This window comes from Mobula hypostoma, chromosome 11 (assembly GCF_963921235.1).
Source record: "Mobula hypostoma chromosome 11, sMobHyp1.1, whole genome shotgun sequence".
NCBI lineage: Eukaryota > Metazoa > Chordata > Chondrichthyes > Myliobatiformes > Myliobatidae > Mobula > Mobula hypostoma.
Window position 1 is genome coordinate 61,120,750 of NC_086107.1, and position 23,566 is coordinate 61,144,315.

Here is a 23,566-nt window from a genome sequence, read left to right on the forward strand (position 1 = left end):
ATACAGACATGCACAACATAGTAAATTTTAAATTGTCCCATTCAGGCCCAAGACATTTAATCACACTGGAAGATTCTGTACTCTTGTGGGATAACGTGTTTTCTGATGGGGGGTGGGGGGGTCACTCTGCTTGGCAAGTTAGACTTGTGACTGTGAAAAAATCTCGGGTTCTGGGACCTCCTCCATGGTGGTTGTCAAAGTTGGCTCTAGAACTGCAGAAAATGCTTCTGACAGCAGTAGCCACCTTTCTTCCTCTTCCTTTTACTTTTTCTAGTTTGTACATCTTGACCTTGGGAAGAAACAGTGAGTTCACTGGAATATTCTCTTATTAATCCTTCTATTTCTCTCTTTATGATCTGATCTGCCCTCTTGGTTTCCTCATCCACAACATCATCTGACAACTCCTCTGTTTTCATATCTCCACTAATACATTTCTTTTTGATCTTCCATTCATCCAGCTGAGCTATTGAGTTTGCTTCTACTTTTACAAGCAGCTTTTTGTCTCCCGCTTGAAGTTTGTGCAATAACTAATGCATGCAGAGTTTTCTATACTCGCAAAAACTGAATGCTTGCAACTTTCCTGAAGCTCTTTGAACTCTCTTCCAGCTTAAAACCAAGCCGCATTTTGTAAGTAATTGCCTGATTAACATATCAGAAGTTTTCTCAGATATGTTGCCTGCAAGAACCGTTGTGGTCAGACCACTGCTTTTGTCATTTCCACAATTCCTCGGAGCAGCATGGTCTTTCCAATATGCTTTCCAACCAGAGGCACAGCGGTTAGAACCAACACCTGTTTGCCCTCTGTAGGGGAACAGTTCATGATGTATAGAATGGAGGAAGTTGTGGCAACATCCAGTACCTTTCTGAATTCACTTTCAGAATGCTCATTGTAGGGGATGTGGCATGCAAACTGTGGATGGATCTTCAATCAAGTTATAGTTGTCGTTGCCAGCCACAGCCCCACAATGGTGGTCCTCCTGTTTTTACCACATTCAAGCTCATTGTAGCTTGTTGATTGTTGTATTTCACTGTTATGAATGTCATTCCCACAGGAACCATAGAACACTACAGCACAGAAATCAGGCCATTCGGCCCTTCTAGTCTGTGCCGAAACTTTATTCCACTAATCCCATTGACCTGCACCCAGTCCATAACCCTCCAGACCTCTCCCATCCATGTATCTATCCAATCTGTTCTTAAAACTTAAAAGTGAGCCCGTATTTATCACATCAGATGGCAGCTTGTTCCACATTCCCACCACTCCCTGAGTGAAGAACTTCCCCCTAATGATCCCCCTAAATCTTTCCCCTTTCACTCTAATGCCATGTCCTCTTGTGTTTACCTCTCCTAATCTAAGTGGAAAGAGCCTACTTGCATTTACTCTGTTTATGCTCCTCATTATTTTGTAAACCTTTTCTCCAGTATATCTATATACTGTTATCTTTTCTCCAGTTTAATATCTTTGAAATGCTGTCCAAACTCAATTTGCGGAATGACTGAAACAGTCAAATCAGTGTCCAATTCCATACTAATTAATTTGTTGTTCACTTCTGGTTTAAGGATATTGCTCGTCTATTGTTGATTTTTACCCTGTAAATTTCAAGGCTACACAGTCCTGCGTCATCCTCATCATTATCAGATTTTTCATCAACAGCCTGCAATTAGTGCTCTTTTTGAAACTGCAACTTGAACTTCCTGGTTTTTCTCTTCCCTGTGCAGCCCTTTTATTTATGTCTGCCTAATATGCTCTTTGATTTGTCCTATTACTTTTGCATTTTGTACAAGTTCTGCCTTTAAATCAAGATTAGTCTGGTGTAGATGAGTTCCTGCCACAACAGTAACACAATTTATTCGACCAGGCTGGTATCTGCTAAAATGCTTCAATTTTGCTCCATCTCACTTTAATTCCTGACTGGATCTCAGTTGTGTTTCTGTCTGCAGTTTCCATTGAAACAGTGATTTCAACTGCTCTTTTAAGTTGTGCTTCAGTTAGGAACCATTTTTGAATGTTTTCTTGTAAGATTCCACAAACTATACAATCTCTCAGTGCATCATTAAGCCCATCATTACTGACAATACTCAGACAATCTCTTCAATTCAGCCACAAACACTAAAATGGACCCCTTCCTTTTTATTCTACTTATGAAATCTAAAGAATTCTGCAATGAACAGTAGCTTGAGTTCTAAATGCTCCTACATTACTTTGACAATATCAACAAAGCTCATTTCTGCTGGTTTGGTTGGAACAGTTAAACTTCCAAGCAAACTGTATGCCTTTAAATCCAATGCATTCAGCAAAATTGGTATTCATTTGTCATTCACGTATTTATACATATAACTGGTAATTAATTATTTAAACAAAGAATGCTATTCAACAGAATATTTACAAGATTACTCTAATATTCCTGAAACGTTAAGTACACAACAGGTTATGCTGTCAATAAGCCTCAAATGGGAGATAAATACTGGTAATGCACAGGTTGGGCTGAAAGGTCTGTTTATATGTTGGATATTCTTTGGAGTTCTTTAAGCTCACTACAGCACTAAAGTACAATGCAAATTTTTAAAAATATATTAATTCTTCTTTGCAATATTGTTAGTAAATGGAATTATGGTCAGCCCTGATCTGTAGACCTATTTGTTTAATTAATGAGTCATCATTTAAAGAAGATGACATTTATTTTGTACTTTGTGAGTTGCAGTGGTGATATTTTAGGAATGTAAAATATTCAAGTAAAAAATAATCATAGAAGAGGAATTCTTTACAGTTAAGGTATAGCCACAATCTATGGGCAGGAATAAGACACAGTGAATACTGTTCATGAACTACTTGCTAATTTTCTGCTTTTCTTAGTGATTTATGTAAGATGTTTCTATTGTTCTATCAAGTTGTTAACAGCAGGGTATTTATAAAGCTATGAAATTTGCATAGCCAGGCCTTTCCTAACGATGATTGTGAGCAAGCCATAGCTCCAGCAATGGAAAATCTAACTATTTGATATTTAATGACACTGCCATTGTAGAGCTTCCTACACCCCTCCCCCCCACACACACAACCATCAATATCCAAGGTTCATTATTGAACAGGAAGTCAACCAGACAAGCATATCAGCAACGCTATGGCTACAAGAGCAGGTGAAAGGCTGAACAACACACCTCTTAACTTCCCAAATTTTTTCTACCACCTATCGTACATGATTAAGTGTGAATGTGCACAGAAACAATCACTCAAGAAGCTCAACGTCATTCAGGACAAAGATGCACACTTAATTGGCATACGACCTCCTGCCCTAAGCATTAGTTTACTCCATTACTGTATCATGGGCCTAGAAGCACTGTGCGATTACCTCAAGTTCTCTCAGCTTTTTTGAACTCTGTGTTGAGGTTAATGTTAAGGCTCAGCTTACAAACTGATGTTGAATGATTCACAGGAATATCAGATTTCCACATTCACATACACACTGCAGTTGCTGGCCTAGTTAGCTCCTTAAGGTTGTTATAGCCGAGGGTGGCAGTGGGGATAAGCTCCTATGACCTATTAAATACTCCCATTAGTGTGCATCTCATACAGCTTCTGACAATCAAGTCCAGCTCCTGACCTTCACGTGTGGCTTAGCTACTAAGCTCGATGGAATTGTTTCTACTGTCAGGAGAAGGGGCAAATGTGGGTTATTGGCACATTAAAACCAGTCATTTTGGGCAGATCGAGCTTGCCAATCTGGTTGGCAGCTCATCCAGGAGAAGAAAAACTCTGATCTCAAACCTCTGGTGCCACGTGGCTGTACCCACTCATAGGGAAGGCTTTGGGAGTAAACCTTAAGGAAAAATTTGGAGCTGGAATTCCTAAGGCAGTACTACGGTGAGTTCAATGCTGAATGGCGACTCCTGCGATGCCACTGGTGCCAAATTGTACCAGTGTTTGCCAATCCTTTGGATTCATCAGCTGTGTGAAGAAGTTACATGGGCAACAGCTTGCTCTCCATATAATACTGGCCTGGCTTGCGACCCGTGTAGATACATAGTCAACGCTGACCAGCAGAGGGCCTCACTGTTAGCATTTCCCAAACCTGCAACTTCTATCACTAAGTAAGACAGCAGATGTTTAGGAACACAACCACATGCTGATTTCCACAAGTTGTATCCTGATTTGGAACAGCATCAATGATCTTTCTTCTTGGTTGGAATTCTGGAATTCCCTCCTCTGAAGAACTGCTACCATTCAACCACCAATAAACACTGGCCTTGCACTCCTTTAATTAATATAACAAAAATGAGGGAGAGCTGACAGAGGGGAAATTGAGAAAGAAAAACGGAGGAAGAAAAGGAAGAAAATGTGAAGTAAAGAACATAGAAAGGGAATAACAGAAGTGCAATCCAAAAGAACGATAAGTCAGACGTGATAAGAGAAAACTATTGAGATTCATTTAGAGAGAGTATAAATACGAAACACATAGCATGGAACAGGAAGGAAAAGATGATCAATGAAAGGAGACAGAAGTGAATTAATGGGGAACAACTTAAACTAAGGATGAAGCAGTATTTCACAGTGACTTTATTAATATCAATGAAGGGACTAAGTGGAATTTGTTTGTCTGTAATTGAGAAATTCTTGCCTTGGGTGCGTTATGTTGTGATGCAGAATTGAAATGTATAAATCGATAAACAGGATGGGAATGTACACCGTTCTGTGTGCAAACACCACAACAACCTTGGAGACATCAATACCCCGGGTATTTGCATTAACAGTTTACTCCTTCAGAATTTGACTAGCAAGTGTGGTTGGAGGGATAACTGTCAGTAGAGGAGCTTGCAGAACATTTCCAAGCCTCTTCAGTTCTTCCTATCAGTTTACCAGCATTTAGTATACTGCTGTATCAGGGACTCATTCAGTTCCACAATTGTGATAATATTATCAAATACATTTAGACCTGGGGATATAAGACACATTTCTCCCCTTTCTCATCAAATACTGTAAATTAATTTATTTCAAACATATTATTTCACACACAATAGAGCACAGTCTTACTGACTGCTAAACTAAATGTCATGCCAGGTGGTTATAAGTCAGCCATATTTATCTGAAGCCATATACAGTGTAGATAAAGATGGCAGACACCTTATAGGTACCAGTGAACTATATAGTGGTTTGCAATAATCTGATAGCCACTTGGTCATCATTATGCAAAACTGTCACCAGGTTCGGATATGGTCCAAGTGTGGAGTGAGAGACACTGAAGCAGCTCGATAGTTCACAGACTTTAATGTGAACAGTGTTAAAGGGAAAAGAAAACAATAAACACTAGGCCAAACAGGGCTGTTAACTAAAACTCTCAAATGGAAAACGAAGCCTAGACTGCGGCTGAAAAGAACAACTAAGAATAGAACAAATATCACTAGTCTTCAGAGCCAGTTGACTCGACAGTCCAATTTCTCAGGCAAGGCAGAATGAAAGCAGGCAGCGAAGCATTGCTGTTTCCAATTCTTGACAAATACTACAATGGAATGAATGGAGTTAAATACTATCACAATGAAATAATAATTTGCCGATACGTGCATATTCACAAGCGCAGTTGCTGTATCTACTGCACTGCCGAATCCGTGATTGTGACACCAAACTGTCTTTCTGAACTTCCAGATTTATATAGTAACCTAAATTAGCAGTCCCAAGTTGCTCATGGTGGGAGTCAAACTCACGTTAGTGGATCAGTGGTTGAGGTTTCTGAATGCTTATTTATTGAACTACCATGCCATTTATCCAGCTTCTTTCTTTGTCCATCTTGCCAAGCACCTTTCTGTAGTCAAGGTGCATAATAACGTCTTTGCTCAAAGAATTTCCCAGTGTGAATCCAGGAAAGAAATACCAAGAAATACTTCTGTTAGTGTACCATCTCACTGATACACTCTGAGGGCATGAAGATCTGGTCAAGGGAAGTGGCTGAGTGTAGCCCAGCTTACCAAAAAATAATAACAGGAGGCTAATTCATCATGTGGACTTAATCTGAATTGTTTATGTTTATAAAGATGTATAAACCTTAAACATTCAGAAACTTTTAACAAACTTAAAATAAAACTTCTATAAAACCTTTTCAAAATGGTCTACTAACCAGCCATTGGAAAGATGTTGACTTTAAGAAAGGTTTTTTTTAAAATTATAAGACATAAATTTCTTTTTTAAATTAACAATCTGTTAAAAATTGGCACCTGAGTCTTTTGTACCCACTCTTTTTCCATTAACGTCTGCAGAGAAAGACTTTTCTTTACTTTCTTATCCCTCTAGTAGAATACTTGGGTTAATTATCTCCAAAAACACTGGGCAATTGGTTGAAGTTCTCTGCCACATTGAATTCAAAGTTGAAGTGCATTTTGTATGCTGGGTTCCATATTCAAACATATAAACACTGGAGTCCCGAAGCTGCTGTCAGTTTTGTGTGATAATGACTTGGAAGACAAATAACTTTGCTTTCATTAGTACATAAAGCTGTAGGCCATGATTGGCCCTTTAGTGCACAGTTAGCACAGTTGCCTCTCATCTGCAGATGCCAGATTCAATCCTGACCTCGGGTGCTGCCTATGCAGAGCGTGCATATTCTCTCAACACTTCCAGATGCTCCAGTTTCTTCCTACATCCTGTGTACTGATCAATTATTCAGCTACATTTAGAATGGGCTGGGCAGCAAAAGAATTAAAAAGGGGGTGGTGGTGGATGAGAGACAGAAAAGGTTCATACACAAGATGCTGGAGGAACTCAGCAAGCCAAGACAGCATCTATGGAAAAGAGTACAGTTGACATTTCAGGTTGAGACCCTTCAGCAGGACTGGTGAAAAAAAGATGAGGAGTAGAGTCAAAATGTTGGTGGAGGGACAGAGATCATAGAGGGGGAGCAGTGAGAGAGGGTTTCCCGTCGAAGGGAAGATTTAAACTTCTTCAGGGTAGGCATCCCTGGAGAGACTTCGCAGTGTAGTAATCCAATCACAAACAAGAGAAAATCTGCAGATGCTGGAAATCCGAGCAACATGCATAAAATCCTGGAGGAACTCAGCAGGCCAGGCAGCATCTATGGAAAAGAGTACAGTCGAAGTTTTTGGCCAAGACCCTTTAGCAGGACTGGAGAATAAAAGATGAGGAGCCAGAGTTAAAAGGTGGAGAAAGAATAGTTTGCAGGGTTTAAAGAGTAGTAAGGCAGAGGGGAATGGGACTGCTCTATTGGGAGCCAATGTAATTAAGCGGATAAATGATCTCCTGTATCATAATGACTATGTTAAGTAATATATTGTTCTCAAAGTAATTTTTATCTGGAGCTTCTACTAGCTCTGTCAATTCTCCAGTCTGTCACAGTCCTGACCGTTAATTCCCCATTTTCTCTTAATTTCCTTTGATTGTGCCACAGTTCTGACCATTAATTCCCCATATTCTCCGAATTTCCTTTGATGGCGACACACCTGGTTTTCATCAAGACCTGCAGCATAAGAATCCTGGCTTTGGACCCACTAATTGCCAGATCGTTGGTTTTGCCAGTGTGGTGATTAACGTTTCCCGGCCGCTTAGGACTGTGTGTTCTAAGTTTTGTTTCAGTACCAAGATTTACCTGTGAAACTCAGCCACTCCGTGTCACGATAAGTCATCTAAAGTTTTACTTCAGCACCGAGATTAGATTATGAAGACACGCAGTCCTCTTTTATTGTCATTTAGTAATGCATGCATTAAGAAATGATACAATATTTCAATATTTCCTCTGGTGTGATATCACAAAACACCTGTATACCTGTATTTTCCTGTATAATTCCGTCTCTCCGTGCTAAGAAAAGTTTTGTCTACCACTTTCCTTTCTACGCTCTGTGTCAAGATAAGTTCTGCCTGCCTCCTGCTTTCCTCCACTCCCTCCTGTTTGCTACTCAACGCTCACACCCGCGTCTGCATCCTAACTCAATCTCTGTGCCTGTGTCCTGCGTTTGGGTTCATCTCGTTCGTTGCAACACGGTCACTGCCCTCAGTCTGCACAGCCGTCTCAATGGGCTGAAAGGCCGAATTCTGCTCCTATGTCTTAAGGCCTTAGTTACTTTAACTGCTTGAGAGTCACTTTGTCTGATCATTGCATCATTGTTTACCAGTATTTTGTATCATCAGAAGGATTTTATTCCAGTTTGGTTGTTGAATTAAAGATCTCATGTTTATTTCTACATTATAATCTTTCTTTGATCCATCCAGAAATACAATGCATTTATTTTTTACAGCAATCAATTCATGGGATCACTGATGTGACCTTTTAAACACCTGACCTTGCTGCTGATTTCATTCCCGTAATTAGAGAGGGGCTCTTTGCCTTTGATTGACAGATTCCAAATTTTCATCAGCAAAGCAGCAGGATTTTGGGAATTTGGACACTATTAATTCCCAAGAACAACATGGTTTCAAGGGGATAATATGTTGTAATAAATAAGCCCATGAATGGAAGACTCAGACCTCTGGCACTTGCAATTCACATTCATGACTTGAATGAAGACATCTGTATTCAGTTTTGCTTCTGATACTAAGCTTGCAGGAAATTAATCTGAGAGAAGGATGCAAAGAGATTATAAAGGTGTTATATGGATGAGCAAGTTGGCTAGAATATAATGTGCACAAATGTGTGGTTATTGAATTATTAAATTTGAGAAGAATGGGGTTGATAGGGATATTGGGTCAGCCATGTTGGAGTGTCTAGAGCAGACTCAATGGGCCAAATGGCCTAATTCTGCTCTTATGTCTTATGACAGGGGTCCTATTTTGCACCGCGGACCGGTTTAATATTGACAATATTCTTGTGGACCTGCCGACCGGGGGGTGGGGGGGGGGGGGTGTTCAAATAGGGTTAAACTCATCTCAGCATGTCTTTTACTGTTAGGGTTGCCAACTTTCTCACTCCCAAATAAGGGACAAAATTAGCAGTCAAATGCGGGAAACTTGTCCCTGAGAAAGACTACCATGACCATGAAGCCTTGCGCAGGCACCTGTGTGCGCACGCACGTACGTGCCGATTTTTTTCTCCACGATCCAGTTTTGGCTTAATCTTTCCGACTACACTGTACATACATTATTTTTACTTTATATAGCCTGAGTATTTATCATATCATTCCTACTTTTACTATATGTTAGTGTTATTTTAGGTTTTATGTGTTATTTCGTATGATTTGGTAGGTTATTTTCTGGGTCTGGGAACGCTCAAAAATTTTTCCCATGTAAGTTAATGGTAATTGCTTCTTTGCTTTACGCCATTTTGGCATGAAAGGTTTCATAGGAACGCTCTACCTTAGCGGGGGAAATACGAGACAAGGGCGGTCCCGTATGGGACAAACCAATTTAGCCCAATATACGGGATGTCCCAGCTAATATGGAACAGTTGGCAACCCTATGTTCAAGTTCAACAGTACGTGACAGGGAATGAGGAAAAGGTGCAGCTGACTCATATCGTTTCCTTGCAGCCCAGTAGCACATGCTTTGCGGCCTGGTGGTTGGGGACCGCTGTCTTATGGTCTTATTCACTTGGGAAGCATGAAATAGCAAAAAAAGATCTGTTTTAATAGGAAGCCACAATAAAATGCTTGTGCTGAGAGAAAAATGTAATAAGTTCTTATGCAACTACAACAATCAATCAGTAAGCATACACCATATTGCCTTAATAATAAGAGAGCTGCATAATAGTATAGAGATATCTTATTACAATTTAACCGAGCTTTGGTAAGATGGGAGCTGGCGTACAGTGCATTGGTTTAGCCTCCTTACTTTCTTCCAAGGTTTACCAGATCAATTAGCAATGATCATGGACTCTTCCATGGTGAAGGGCTGCGCTGAATGAGTTTGTTTGTTGGAATTTAGAGAATGAAAATATAAAATTCCAAGGAACTGGACAGGGTAGATGCTGAAAATCTTGTTTCCCTTGACTTGATGGTTTAGAACCGGATGGTCTTAGGATATGGGATGAATACTTTGAACTGGATAAGAGGATTGTGCATGCTTGGATACTGAATGTAATCAAAGAGGAGATCAATCAATGTGAGGGGAGATCAGGGAAATCAAGGAATATGGGGATTGGGAGTGATAGAAGCTCAGCCATGATTCCGCGGAATGGCAGAGCAGCCTTGATGGGTTGTCTTGATTATTCCTGCTTCCTATGTTCTTCCATTGTCTGAGCATGACAGGAGGAAAGGGCATTAAGGATGTTCAATCTTGGGAGGCTCAAATGAGTGCAGTTAGTAGGATCACTGTAATTCTTCATGTAAAAGTAAGACTGGGGTAAAAAGTGGGCTTGAACAGAGCACATGTAGCTCTGTATCTTACAAAGATGCATCAGTTACTTTTATTGATTTAAAGGTGTTCTTCTACAAACTGATTTACAAAAGAAAGATACAATTTTATAAATGGCTTTTAAGCAGACTGAGTTAATATAAATCTTGAATAATTTGAATTCTTTCTCTTTACTTCCCAATTTGTTTACTTAAATATCTATTGCTATATGTTAGTGAAAAGTGTTTTGTCTCCAACTAAGAGTTAAGTGTAACTCTCGCTTTGGTTAGCAGCTTAATATAGATAATAGCCCCCCTGGCCCGGCCAAACTTAAGAAATCTTGTTTGCGTGGATGCTGCACAATGTGTCCCCTGTTACAAATCAATACCTCGAAATAACAAACAGTACACAATATGTGATTAAATGATTGAGCTTTATAATTCTTAATTTGTCTATATGGCTAGTAAAGAAAACAAAAAAAGCAAAAGGGCCCATTCTCATGAAACAGCTGCCGTGGGCCCTGCAGTCGCCCCGTGTTTCTGCAGAGTCCTCTTACTACATGTAAGCTTCAAGTCAGGCTCTGGGTCTACCTGCACCTCTTGTCCCAGAGGCACCAGGTGGTTCCGATGGAGAATCTCGACAGGCCCATTCCCATCCCTTGGTTTCACCTGGAAAACTGGTAGGTTTGACATCTTACTCTACACCACATGGGGCGTAGCTGCCCAGCAGTCAGCCAACTTGTGCTTTCCAGGTAGCCCCAAACAGATCCACGGTGCACATAGGTAACACTCATATGCTTGAATTAGGGATTAGGGGGCAGCACAGTAGTGTCACAGTTAGCTCAACACTTTACAGTGCTAGCGAGCTGGGTTCAATTACCACGGGAGCCTGTAAGGAGTTTCTACATTCCCCCCATAACTGAATGCTCCAGTTGCCTCTGACAGTTGAAAGATGTATTGGTTGGTAGGTTAATTGGTCACTGTCAATTGTCTCATAATTAGGCTTGGGAAAGGTTGGCGGTTGCTGGCCTGGAGTCAGTGTTCCCTCTAAGGTGTGCGTGTGTGCGCGCGCACATTTCTTTTGCTATTAGGGCACAAAGGAGTTTAAACTGCGCACAAAAGGTTGTCACCTGCTACCCCATTGGCATGTTAAGTATATTTCATGATCGTACACAATCACATTTCCTCTTCCTGTTCCTGATGCGGATGGTGTTGACAACGTGGAGTTTGCGGTGATTTGTCTGCAGATTTTAGAACTGGCTTATTTATACAGTTTTTATCGAAGAAATTATTGATTCACTATGTCGAATTCCAAACTAGCAAAGGACTTGAAGCACCAAAGAACTGCCTAGTTCATTTAAAGCAGAATGGCTTAATGAAACAGTAGAAATTGCTACATCAAAAGCTCATGAGGTCAGGAATGTGCAGCTATGAGAAATATTTGTGTAGAGTATAAAAATTGGTGTTTACACAATGAACAGCAAACTGGACTTGGTAGTTTAACACAAAATAATCTGCAGATGCTGGGGGTCAAAGCAACACTCACAACACGCTGGAGGAACTCAGCAGGTCGGGCAGCATCCATGGAAATGATCAGTCAACATTGACTGACCATTTCCATGGATGCTGCCCAACCTGCTGAGTTCCTCTAGCATGTTGTAAGTGGACTTGGTAGTTTATTATCCTCAGAATAGCTTCAGGTTTACTTCCACTTAAAAATTCACTGCAAACATGCTGTTGTCATTGGGCAAAAAATTGCACAGCTCAAGATTTTTGCAGACACTGGTCATAACAAATTAGAGGGAACATTGGTCAGGATGGCCTATTCTGCACTGTATCTCAATAGATAAATAAAAATAAACAATGGCTGATGAAAGTTTAGGGAGCTGGTACAAAAGAGGAAATGTGTCCAGCCGTGATCAGACAGATGAGACTTGAGAGACCTGGTAGCTTTTCCCTGCTCCTATTCTCTTGTGTTCTACCCATTACCCTTTGGAGCCCTCTATCAACACCACTTTCACTTTAAATTCGCAAACACAAGGAATTCTGCAGATGCTGGAAATTCAAGCAACACACATCAAAGTTGCTGGTGAACGCAGCAGGCCAGGCAGCATCTCTAGGAAGAGGTACAGTCCTGACGAAGGGTCTCGGCCTGAAACGTCGACTGTACCTCTTCCTAGAGGTGCTGCCTGGCCTGCTGCGTTCACCAGCAACTTTGATGTGTGTTGCTTGACTTTAAACTCTCTGGTTTTGCCCTGGGTCATGCTCTGTACTCAGCAGGACCACCAGTGAAGCACCCATGGCAAAGATAACAATAAACATAAAATCTTCCTCAGTGTTCATCCAAACTGCTGAGAGTAGTTACTGCACGCACCCAATCTCTGTAAGAATGCAAGTTTTTTTGAAGGAAGAATCAAAGTTCAAGTTGTTTTCCCCTTTAAGTATTAAAGGCTGCTGTGTCTGAGGCTCTGCCTCAAACCTCATTTCAATTACATGCATCACTTTCAGTGAGGAGATTCCAAATGGGCATTACACAGTACTACATGGTATGTAATCCATTCTAGCTATTTGTGCTCTTTTGCAAGTCAGTCACGTATATGTAAATGCCAGCAAGAGTGTTTCATGAAGCTCTTTGTTTTATGAAGCAAGTCACGCATTATAATCTTAATCTATTTTTTAAATAATGGGTAATTTTAGGGATATTCATAAAAGAAAGATTGAGGCAATAGGCTTCAACCCTCTTTTGAATTTTATATTCCTCAGTATTCATTCAAGACTAACTGAATGGTGTAGTATTTTGTCCAAATGAAATTCATAAGATACTGCCATTATCAGTCATTCAAGCATAATTTTAACTATTGGCTTCGAAGGTTTGCATTTTAAGTCTTGAATGATGAAGGACAATTAAAAATACATTTCCAACAATACAGTTAAGGCCAATTTTGAAACTGTAGAGCAATATACTTAAATAAAAGCTATTCTATGTTTTTTGTGCTTTATTTTCTATAAACCTGGTGATGAAAGTAAATATTTTTATTCATGCTATACAATTTATGATGATATTGTTCCATGCCAATTAAATTGCAATTGATTTTAAATTGGTTCTGGTTAACTGATCTGTATGAATTGGTCATCCAGAAAACCAGTGACTTAACATTCTAGTCACTGTTGAATAATGATGCATCTGTGATCATCTTTACAATAGAGTCTCTGTTGATTACCTGAACAAGTGTAAACTAAACAGTCACAGCTTTGTAAAAATGATAATGATAATGATAATGATAAATGATAATCAGATGTCAAATCATCACACTTGATCTTAATGTTACTACTTTTACTATACATTTCCCTATGGCTGTAATTTTGTATATCTTTTACATGTCCCAATTGTCATAAGAGTTCTTTAAAACTAAATTGTGGCAATAATCTGTTGCCACGTCTATTTAAGCTGAATCTGCTCAGTGTGGGGTTTAAGCAAAAGATTCAATGGTGGTTATTCAATTCTGCCTCCCTTCCCTGCCCAGGAGATAGAGGACCAAAGATATTATGAGCTGGTTCATATTGTCCAGGTTAATAATATCTGTATTTTACGTAAATCAACTGCTTATTAATTTGCAGTTATATGATCCTTTTTATGAACTTGAGTCTAAAGCATTTACAGATAATTAAGTTCTTTTGAAATTTAATTATTATTTTAAGGTAGAAAGTAGGACAGATGCTTTACACCTAGAGAGGTGCTAATCACAATGATAATCACCAGGTTTTCTGTCTTGCTCGTATTGGTAGGGGAAGCACAGTGCTACAACTGTGGGGCAGAAACCCAAATTTAATCTTGACCTTTGGTGCTTTCTGTGTGGAGTTTGCATGTTGTTCCTGTGACTATGGTGGGGTGTCTCACAGATCTTCCAGTTTCTTCTCATGTCCTGAAGTTGTCTGATAGGTGAACTCAATTACTCCTTAGTGTTAGTAAGTGACAAACAGGGTATAGGGGAGCTGGTGGGCATGCTGCATGCTTAAGAGCGGAACATAATAGCTTGGATTGTTCTGATGGGAGCTGACAAGGAACTGATGGGCCAAATAGCCTCTCTTTCTGTTAGAATAAGTTTTTTAAAAAAAGTTCTTACAGGTCACTGTAAGAACTTCTTGTTTGTCCTTAAATATTACCATGAAATTTTTTACATAAGCCAAAGAGATGAGATAGATCAGATATGATCAAACAATCCTGTTCATTCATCTCATCTGAACAATCAATAATTTTATCTAATAGTCTAACTGCACGGAGTAAAGGTTTTCCCAAAACAACACACAAGCATGTGGTATATTTAGGAATCTCTGTTGGACATTCAAGATTGCCCTGAACATTCTGTTCAACAGGACTGCCTCAGCTCCACCTGATCAGAAAACTGGAAACTTGATTTTGGTCAAGGACTATGAAGTTAGTTTTATTGATTTGGAGTGTTAGAAGAAGAGTAGAAATATAGAGCCCCCACAATTTTGGTCTCTCTATCTCCACCCACCTATTACCCAGAGCACTTCCCCTTCTATCACTTCCCTCCCTTTATCCTTAATCCTTCCCTCAAACCATCACTTTTCATCCCATCTAACTCCATCTCCTTTCCCTCCCCTACACTAACCCCTTTCCTTCTTATCCCTCCCTGCCTCTAACCCCCCTGCTCAAAATCTCAATTCAAATCACTCCTCTTCATCTCTCCAACCTCCACACACTCTTCCTCTACCCCTTTCTCTTTTACATCTTACTCTACCCCACCACTCTCCACCTTCCCCCTTCCTTATGTTCATCTTTATCCACCTTCTCCCCCTCCCTCATGTCTTCCCGTTCACTCTTCCTCTCCCTCCCCTCCTCCACTCCTTCCCATTTCCCATCCTGTTACGCAAACCCTCCACACTCAATGTGTTGCTGCAAATATGCTTGGTTTGGGGCAGGGAAGGGCTTGCTCTGGCTTGTAGTGAGTGTGAACTCTACTTACAGAAGTGCGCAGTGAAGTAGGACAGCAGGAAATATTTAAAACACAATAAACCAAGTACTGCAACAATGCGTTTTGATTTTCAATGCGTGAAGTGCTGGTCTTGCCCATCAATTTCTCTCTTATTGTCCTATCCCAGGCTACCAGCTACCTCAGCTGCCATCCACAACATTGAGTAAAACCACGGGAGATCTTCACTTCCAGTCTGGTAATTGAAATGAAGGGATTGTGAGACCTGACTATTCAATCTTAGCAAAATGCATTTCATTATATGATACTTACAACTAATCAATAAAACATTAACATTTGGATTATTTTGTAGACAGAACAGGCGCACCATCTAAAAAACTTCGCTCAATGCTATCACATTTTGTTACATAGCAATAGAAAGATAAAAATGAACCTGAGCAGACTAATCAATCTTCCAAGCCGACACTGTCATTAAGTATAAGTATGGCTGATTACCCATCTCAATATCATGTTCTGCTCTGTCCCCACATCCTTATTCCTTTTGCTGTATTCTTCTATGCCAGTGTTTTCAAAAATAAATTCTCATACCAAAAATATGGGTGGTGGGGCAGATATACGTCTCTACTCAAAGAGGTGTAAGGCGCTTTGTCTCACCGCTCACTTGCAGGCCACCTTTGGACAAGGTGTAGCATCTGCCTAGCCTCCCATTCAGAGCCCTGTGAAGCCATGAGAGCAGGTGGTGGATGGTTGTATGAGCAGCCAGTGCGTATCACAAGTCCTGGTTATGTGATCACAGACGTCAGTGGACAATCTCTGAAGAGTATTAACAGGTAGTGTCTTCACCCGTCTTGTAAAGACACTACCCAAAAGAAGACAATGGCAAATCACCTTTAGAAAAATTTGCCCAGAACTGTCATAGTCATGAGACCATGATTGCGTACGTCATACAACGCAACACATGGTGACGATGATGAGGCCTAAAATAGAAATTATATAAAATTAAAGTTCCACAGTGAATAGTAACCACATGAGAACATTTCCTGGTCCACTTTTGGAACTAATAAGATTGTGGAGGTAGTTATATGAATAAAATATCTTTCTTAATATTACAAGCACATAAGCAGCAATGCCTTCCCTCCCTCTTTTTCAAATCCATTCAGTGTCATTATAGTCTTTCAGTTTTCTTGCTCTTTTGCTCTTATTGGAGAAGCTGCAATGTCCTACTCATTCTTCAAACTCTAAGGGTAAATAAACTAAAGCATAAGCTTATCAAAATCACTTGAGGATGCGGGCCCAAATCCAAGAGAATGTTCTAGTCTATTTATTCCTTACCCTCCCACCTCTTTCCATTTGCTTAACCACACTCTTCAATACCACAGACAATTAACTATGTTTCACTTGTATTCTTTGTCAAACTAAGTTGCAATTCCTCTTTAGTTTCAATATATCTTTTGTTATAATTACGACTTGAAATCTGTCCATGGAAAGACATGGAGTGGCACGGTAGCACAGCTGTTGGTGTAACACAACTACAGCACCAATGACCCAAGTTCAATTCCACCGCTGTCTGTAAGGAATTCCTATGTTCTTCCCATGACTGTGTGGGTTACCTCTGGTGATCCTGTTTCCTCCCACATTCCAAAGACGTACAGATTGGTAGGTCAATTCATCACATGGGTGTAATTGGGTAGTTGGGCAGGCAGGGGCTTTATTGTGCTGTATCTCCAAATAAAATAAAGTGAAAATGCGACTTGTTGCTAAAAAGAAAAGAAAGTGCAACTGGCAGTAGTTCAAAATGAAATTATGCAAAGAAAGCAAGAATTAATATCTTTGACAGAGTTCAGAGTAAACTGATCTCTTAAGCTGATTTGAATACATGAGGGGGTTTTTGAGACATGCCTCCTCCTACCATCCCGATTGCTTTAATTCTGTTTTCTTTGTGTACTGATAAGTTTAATGGGGGGAGGGATGCTGCAGAGACAAAGAAAGTTCTAGAAATACTCAGCAGGGCAGACAGCAACTGAGGGTGTGAAATGCAATTAAAGTTTTGCTAAATTTCAGAAGAAAGAGAAGGGATATCATTAAAACATAATGTTCTGGCAGATCTTGGCAAACTGATTGGTAGCAATATGTTTCCCTGACTTTAGAGACCAGGATGAGGTAGCACAGCATCAAGAAACGGAGCTAGCATTTAGGACTGAGGTGAGAAGAAATTTCTTTACACAGAGGGCAGTGGGGATGTAGAATTGTCTACCATAGGTCATGGAATATATTCAAGGAAGAGGTAGATAGCTTTCCAGAAATAAAAGGCATCAAGGGGTATGATGAAAGCATGGAGACAGTAGATTAAGATAGATGAGCCGTGATGGTGGAAAAGGCTCAAAGGGCCAAATTTGCATATTTTCATTCCTACTTTCTATATTTCTATGTTTCAGGTTGATTGGTCTTTCTTTGCCTGCCAGGTGAGTGGTGGTAGAGAACACGAGACATCGGAGGGTATATAAGCATTCAGCTGAAGGGATAATGAGAATGAGCCAGATCTCAGAGCTCAGCTGCAGCAAACTCAAATGAGGAACTCAGTAGGTCAAGCAGCATCTCTGGAGACAAAGTGATATTTAATGTTTCACATTAAGACCTAAAAGTATAAAGGTAGAGGTATCGTATATAAGTGTAGAACTTGTACAGTGTCCTCCAAGAGGACCACAACCTTGCCATAGGATTTGGAGGCTGGTGTGCCTCAATAGCCCGGAGACCTATGTTGGCTGCAATCAGGTCCTAGTGCTTTGGCTCTTGGTAGGGTCACCCATGCCCAGCAGATCAAAGGGTAGAGAGCAGACTGAGAGTGGTCCACTGGTCCTCCAGTTTCAGGGGTTCAGCTTAGAGCTAACAATCCTGACTGGTCAAAAAATAATTGTCCTGAAAACAGCAATGAAGAATTCATCTGAACAGACAGAAATGGAGGACCTTCATTGCTGCTCTAGATGCCTACAGCGCAACAGGCAGTAATTCAGTTATATAGTATATATATATAGTATGCGACTATGGGACTGAGAGTATAGAGAGGATGTAGCCACAGTAAAGAAGTGAGAGGGAAGGGCTGGAGGAGATAGGCTGAATGAGCTGAGGCAGGTGATGATAGGCAGGTGTAATCAGATGGGAAGAGTCAGGAGACAAGGCTGGTGGGTGAAAGGGTAGAGACAACATCTGACCTTTTTTTCTCTCTTGTCTTTCTCCACCTGTCTCCATATTCTAACTCTTCTTCTCCCCCCCCCCACCTGATCATCATCCGCCCATCATTTTTCTTCTCAACTCGCTCCATTTGTTGCCTGTCAGCCTCTGCCTCACCTCTCCCTGTCGCCTCTTTATGTTGGCTGTCTCCGCTCTATGCTCTTGGTCCTAATGTAGGGTCTTAACACAAAATATCAACCTTCCTTTTGCCTACTTGACCTGCTGAATTGCTCAGAAGTTTGATTCTATTTTGCTCCAACTACAGTCACATGAGCCTCCTGGTGGTTCACCTGATCTTTTGAACATTGTCTCCACCTGAAATGTCAATCCACCCTTTCAGGTGTTGATGAATCTATTTAGTCCAGCATTTTCAATTTTATGAAGATAGTGGTGTCTTGGAGGGACTCTCAGTGAGAAGCAAGTGGAATCAAATTGACTCTGACCCCTTCTGCAAAGTGCAGCTTTGAAACTAATGGTACCAAAATTATAAATTTACATAATGGAACTTCTTTTTTGTGGAAATGTTCTGGTAATTCTGTAACAAACCTTTTACTAGATTTGAAATTTTGTTTTCAGTTTTAGATAAGCCAACTGTACAACTGAGTTTATCTTGGATCAAATTGTTTTTGACTTTGGATCAATACAAATTGTGTAAAGGTAGATCACGTGTGAAATCAACCATTTCCATAGGAGGTGTTTCACACTGCAAGATCATTTGCATCTGATGGAAAACACAGGCTAAGAAATACCAATATTCTACAAACGAGAAGGGTGGGGTTTCTAAAGACTTCATCTTTTACCATTTTAAAGATCAAAGTTCAACATAAATTTACTATTGAAGTATGCTTATTTTACCATATACTTGAGATTCATTTTCTTGCAGGCAGCTACAGGGAAAAAAATTATAGAATTTATGAAAACTATATACCAACAAGCAAAAACTAGCAACAATCAATGTGCAAAAGAATGCAAACCATTCAAATAAAAGAAATACCAAGAACATGGGTTGTAAAGAGTCTGAAAAAGTGAGTCTGTAGGTCATAGAAGAATTTCAGAGGAGTAGTGATTGAAGTTAACCACATCAGTTCAGGAGCCTAAAATCCATTCCTGAACCTGTTGGTCTGGGATCTAGGGCTTATGTACCTTCTGCTCTATTGTAGTAGTGAGAAGGGTGCATGGCCTTGGATGGTGGAGGTCTCCAATAATGGATGCTGCTTTCCTGCAGTAGCACTCCATGTAAATGTAATTCAATGGTGGGAAGGGCTTTGCTTGTGATGGGCTGGGTGGCACCCACCACTTCCATTCCTGGGCATTTCCTGCCAGGACTTGATGCAACCAGCTAGTATACTCTCCACTGTGCAACTACAGCAGTTTATAAATGTTTTCGGTGACATACCAAAGCTATGCAATCTTCTAGTAAGTAGAGGTGGTCTTTGTGATGTCACTTATATGCTGGTCCCAGGACAGCTCCTTTTAGGCCAAGAAATTTAAAGCTCCTAACCCTCTGCACCTCATGATAATGAAGACTGGGTTAACATTCATATCCTGGTTCATGAAACTGGACACGTAAAATAAAACACAGCACTCTCAGCATTTTTCAGACTTTCTACAAAGCAGTCTCTGGGTTATCCTCAAATAGAACTTGAATTAGAATCTAAATATTTCACAAAATCCTAATATTTTCCCAAACCACCACAATCTCACAAAGTTAACACTGGGCAAAGTAATTATTCAGCTGCTGTATGAGCTATTCATGATATTATTAATAAATAATTTGTACCACTGGTTGCTAAGAGCATTAAACAACAGAAAATTTTGCAGGGTCTATATTTATTATTGACCTTTACACAATACATGGATTAAACAATGAGAAAAAAATCACATATATTTGAGATGGATATTTATTCATTATTAAACATAATATACATACACACTATGAGCAGCTGCAGCTTCACAGCTCCACAGGGCAGGTTCAGTCCTGACCTCTGGTGTTGTCTCCGTGGAGTTTGTAAATTCTCCCTCCTACTGTGCTGGTTTCCTCTGTGGTCCGGTTTTCTCCTACATCCCAGAGGCATGTGGGTTGGTAAGTTTAATGTAGATGAATGGCAGAACCCAACTAAAGAGTGGGAATGTGAGGACATTAAGACAGAATTAGTGCTGGATGATTGTTAATGCGTCAAAATGGACTCAGTGTGTGAATGGGCCTGTTTCCATGCTGAGTGGCTCTAAGATGCTCTAAGAACTTAGAAATTCATTTACTTCTTCATGATGGCATTCAAACATCAGTTTTGCCACCATACAGCTTATTGTAATTGTTCCATAAATATATCCCAATCTTCCAACATGAGGTTCCCAAAATTATGTTGTGGATTTTCGTAGAACATGAAACATTGCAGCACAGTGCACGCCCTGCGGCCCAACATTTTAACCTTCTCTAAGATCAATCAAACCCTTTCCTCCTACATGTCCCTCCACTTTTCTGTCAGCCATGTGCCTATCTAAGAATTTTTAAAAATGCCTCTAATTTATCTTCCTTCACCACCACCCCTGGCTGGGCGTTCCATGCAACAATATCTCTCTGTTTAAAGAACTTACCTCACACCCTGCCATACTTTCCTCCAATCACCTAAAAATTAAGTCCCCTTGTATTAGCCATTTATGCCCTGGGAAAAAGTCTCTGAAGATCCATTCGATCTACGCGTCTTATCACCTTGCATACCGCTATCAAATCGCCTCTATCCTCCTTTACTCCAAAGAAAAACCTTAGCTTACTCAGCCTATCTTTAGAAGATATTCCCTCTAATCTAGGAAGCATCCTGGTAAATCTCTTCAGCACCCTCTCTAAAGCTTCCTTCTCATAATGAGGCGACCGGAACTGAGCACAATATTCCAAGTGTGGTCTAACCAGGGTTTTATTGGGCTGAAATATTACTCACGGTTCTTGAACTCAATCTCCTGACTTCCTTCTTAGCTTGTCGCACCAGACAGTCAGCCATTCTTATCTGGTGCGAAGTGTCAGGATTGGTCTCCTTTCGGATTAACTGGATCACGATATGAATGTTCCTGACTCGACACTTATTTTTTAAGAGGCCGAGTGGCTAGCTCGACGCTCAACCCAGCACGGATGGAAAGCGTGCTCGGGGGGTGGCCCGACTTGGATTCGAACTCGGGAGCCTTTGCTGCGAAGTCGGGCGCTGATGCCACTGCGCCACCAACCGGCCATCTCCTGACTGATGAAGGCCAACACACCATACGCTTTCTTATCAATACTATCTACTTGGTGGCAACTTTGAGGGATCTATGGTGTAGAGTCCAAGATCCCTCTGTTTTTCCACACTGCCAAGAATCCTGCTGTTGATGCCATATTCTGCTTTCAAATTCGACCTTCCAAAGTGAATCACTTCACACTTTTCCAGGTTGGACTCCATCTGCCACTTCTCTGCCCAGCTTTGCATCCTGTCAATGTCCCACTACAACAACCCTCTACACTATCCGCTCCACAAATCTTTGTGTCATCTGCAAACTTACTAACCCACCTTTTCACTTCCTCATCCAAGTATTTTTTAAGAATCACAAAGTGCAGGGGTCCCAGATTAGATCCATGCTGAACGCCACAAGTTACTGACCTCCAGGGAGAATACTCTCCATCTACCCTCTGTTTTCTATGAACAAGCCAATCTGTATCTACACAGCTAAGTTTACCTGGATCACATGCCTACCTGACATTCGGAATGAGCCTATCATGAGGTCCGTCATCAAACACCTGACTAAAAATCTATATACATCACATCCACTGATCTGCTTTCATCAATGTACTTTGTCACTTCCTCAAAGAATTCAGACTTGTGAGTCACACTCACTATCCCTAATTAGACTATGTTTCTCCAAGTACTAGTAATCCCTGTTTCTATGAAACTTCATCAACAATTTGCTCACCACTGAAATAGGACTCCGTGATATATAATTCCCAGGGTTATCTTTACTCCATTTCTTGAACAAAGGAATAACATTTGCCAACTTTCAATCTTCTGATACTACTCCTGTGGCAGGTGAGGGTGCAAAGGTCATTGCCTGGCATTCTTGCCTAGACCTTGGCTAGGTCTGAAGGTAGATAAATCACCTCAAATAGATGGACTACAACCAAAGGTGCTGAAGCAGTAGCTGAAGGGAATTTGGATGCATTAGTAGTGATTTTTCAAGAATCCATAGATTCTGAAATGGTTCTGGAGGACTGCAAAATCACAGTTGTCACTCCACTGTTTCACAAGCATGGGAGGTAAAAGACAGGAAATTGTAGGCCAGTTAGACTGACTTCAATGTTTGGCAAGATGCTAGAGTCACGTGGCCAAGTGGTTAAGGTATTGGACTAGCAACCTGAAGGTCGTGAGTTTGAGCCCCAGCCGAGGGAATGTGTTGTGTTCTTGAGCAAGGCACTTAATCACACATTACTCTGTGATGACACTGGTGCCAGGCTGTATGGGTCCTAATGCCCTTCCCTTGGACAACATTGGTGTCGTGGCGAGGGGAGACTTGCAGCATGGGCAACTGCTGGTCTTCCATAAAACCTTGCCCAGGCCTGCGCCCTGGAGAGTGAAGACTTTCCAGGCGCAGATCCATGGTCTCACAAGACTAATGGATAGTCCATTATTAAGGCTGTGTATAAGGGTGCTTGGCATCAACAACAGGCCAAAGTTAGCATGTTTTTCTTTAGGGGAAGTCTTGCCTGGCAAATCTGTTGGAATCCTTTGAGGAAATAACTGGCAGGATAGACAAAGGAAAGCCAGTAGATGTTGGACTTTCAGAAGGGCTTTGACAAGACGCCTCACAAGAAGTTGCTAAGCAAGATAAGATCCTATGGCATAGGAAAGATGCTGGAATAAACTAAAGATTGGCTGACTGGCAGAAGAGAAATATTAGGAATAAAGGAGGCCATTTATGGTTCACTGCCTGTGATTAGTAGTATTTCACATTGGTCACCGAAGGGTCTGCTATATTTCATGTTATATGTTAATAATGTGGACGATGAAATTGTTGGTTTTGTGGAAAAGTTTGTGGATTATATTAAGATAGGTGGAGGGGAAGATACTGTTGAGGAAGCAACTGTCAGCGGAAAGACTTGGATA

The 23,566-nt window shown here is 40.6% G+C and overlaps 1 protein-coding gene across 4 annotated transcripts in view; it reads right to left on the reverse strand.

Moving 5' to 3' along the window:
* Positions 1-23,566, reverse strand: part of syt12 (synaptotagmin XII) — a 262,179-nt gene that overhangs the window by 195,910 nt on the left and 42,703 nt on the right. The window contains exon 1 of one of the 4 annotated variants that reach the window (XM_063062174.1): positions 20,374-20,420. The exons of the other annotated variants lie outside the window; for them this stretch is intronic. The gene's annotated coding sequence lies outside the window, so the exon portion shown is untranslated. Of the gene's footprint in view, positions 1-20,373; positions 20,421-23,566 lie in introns of those variants that run through there. 4 annotated transcript variants of the gene reach the window in all.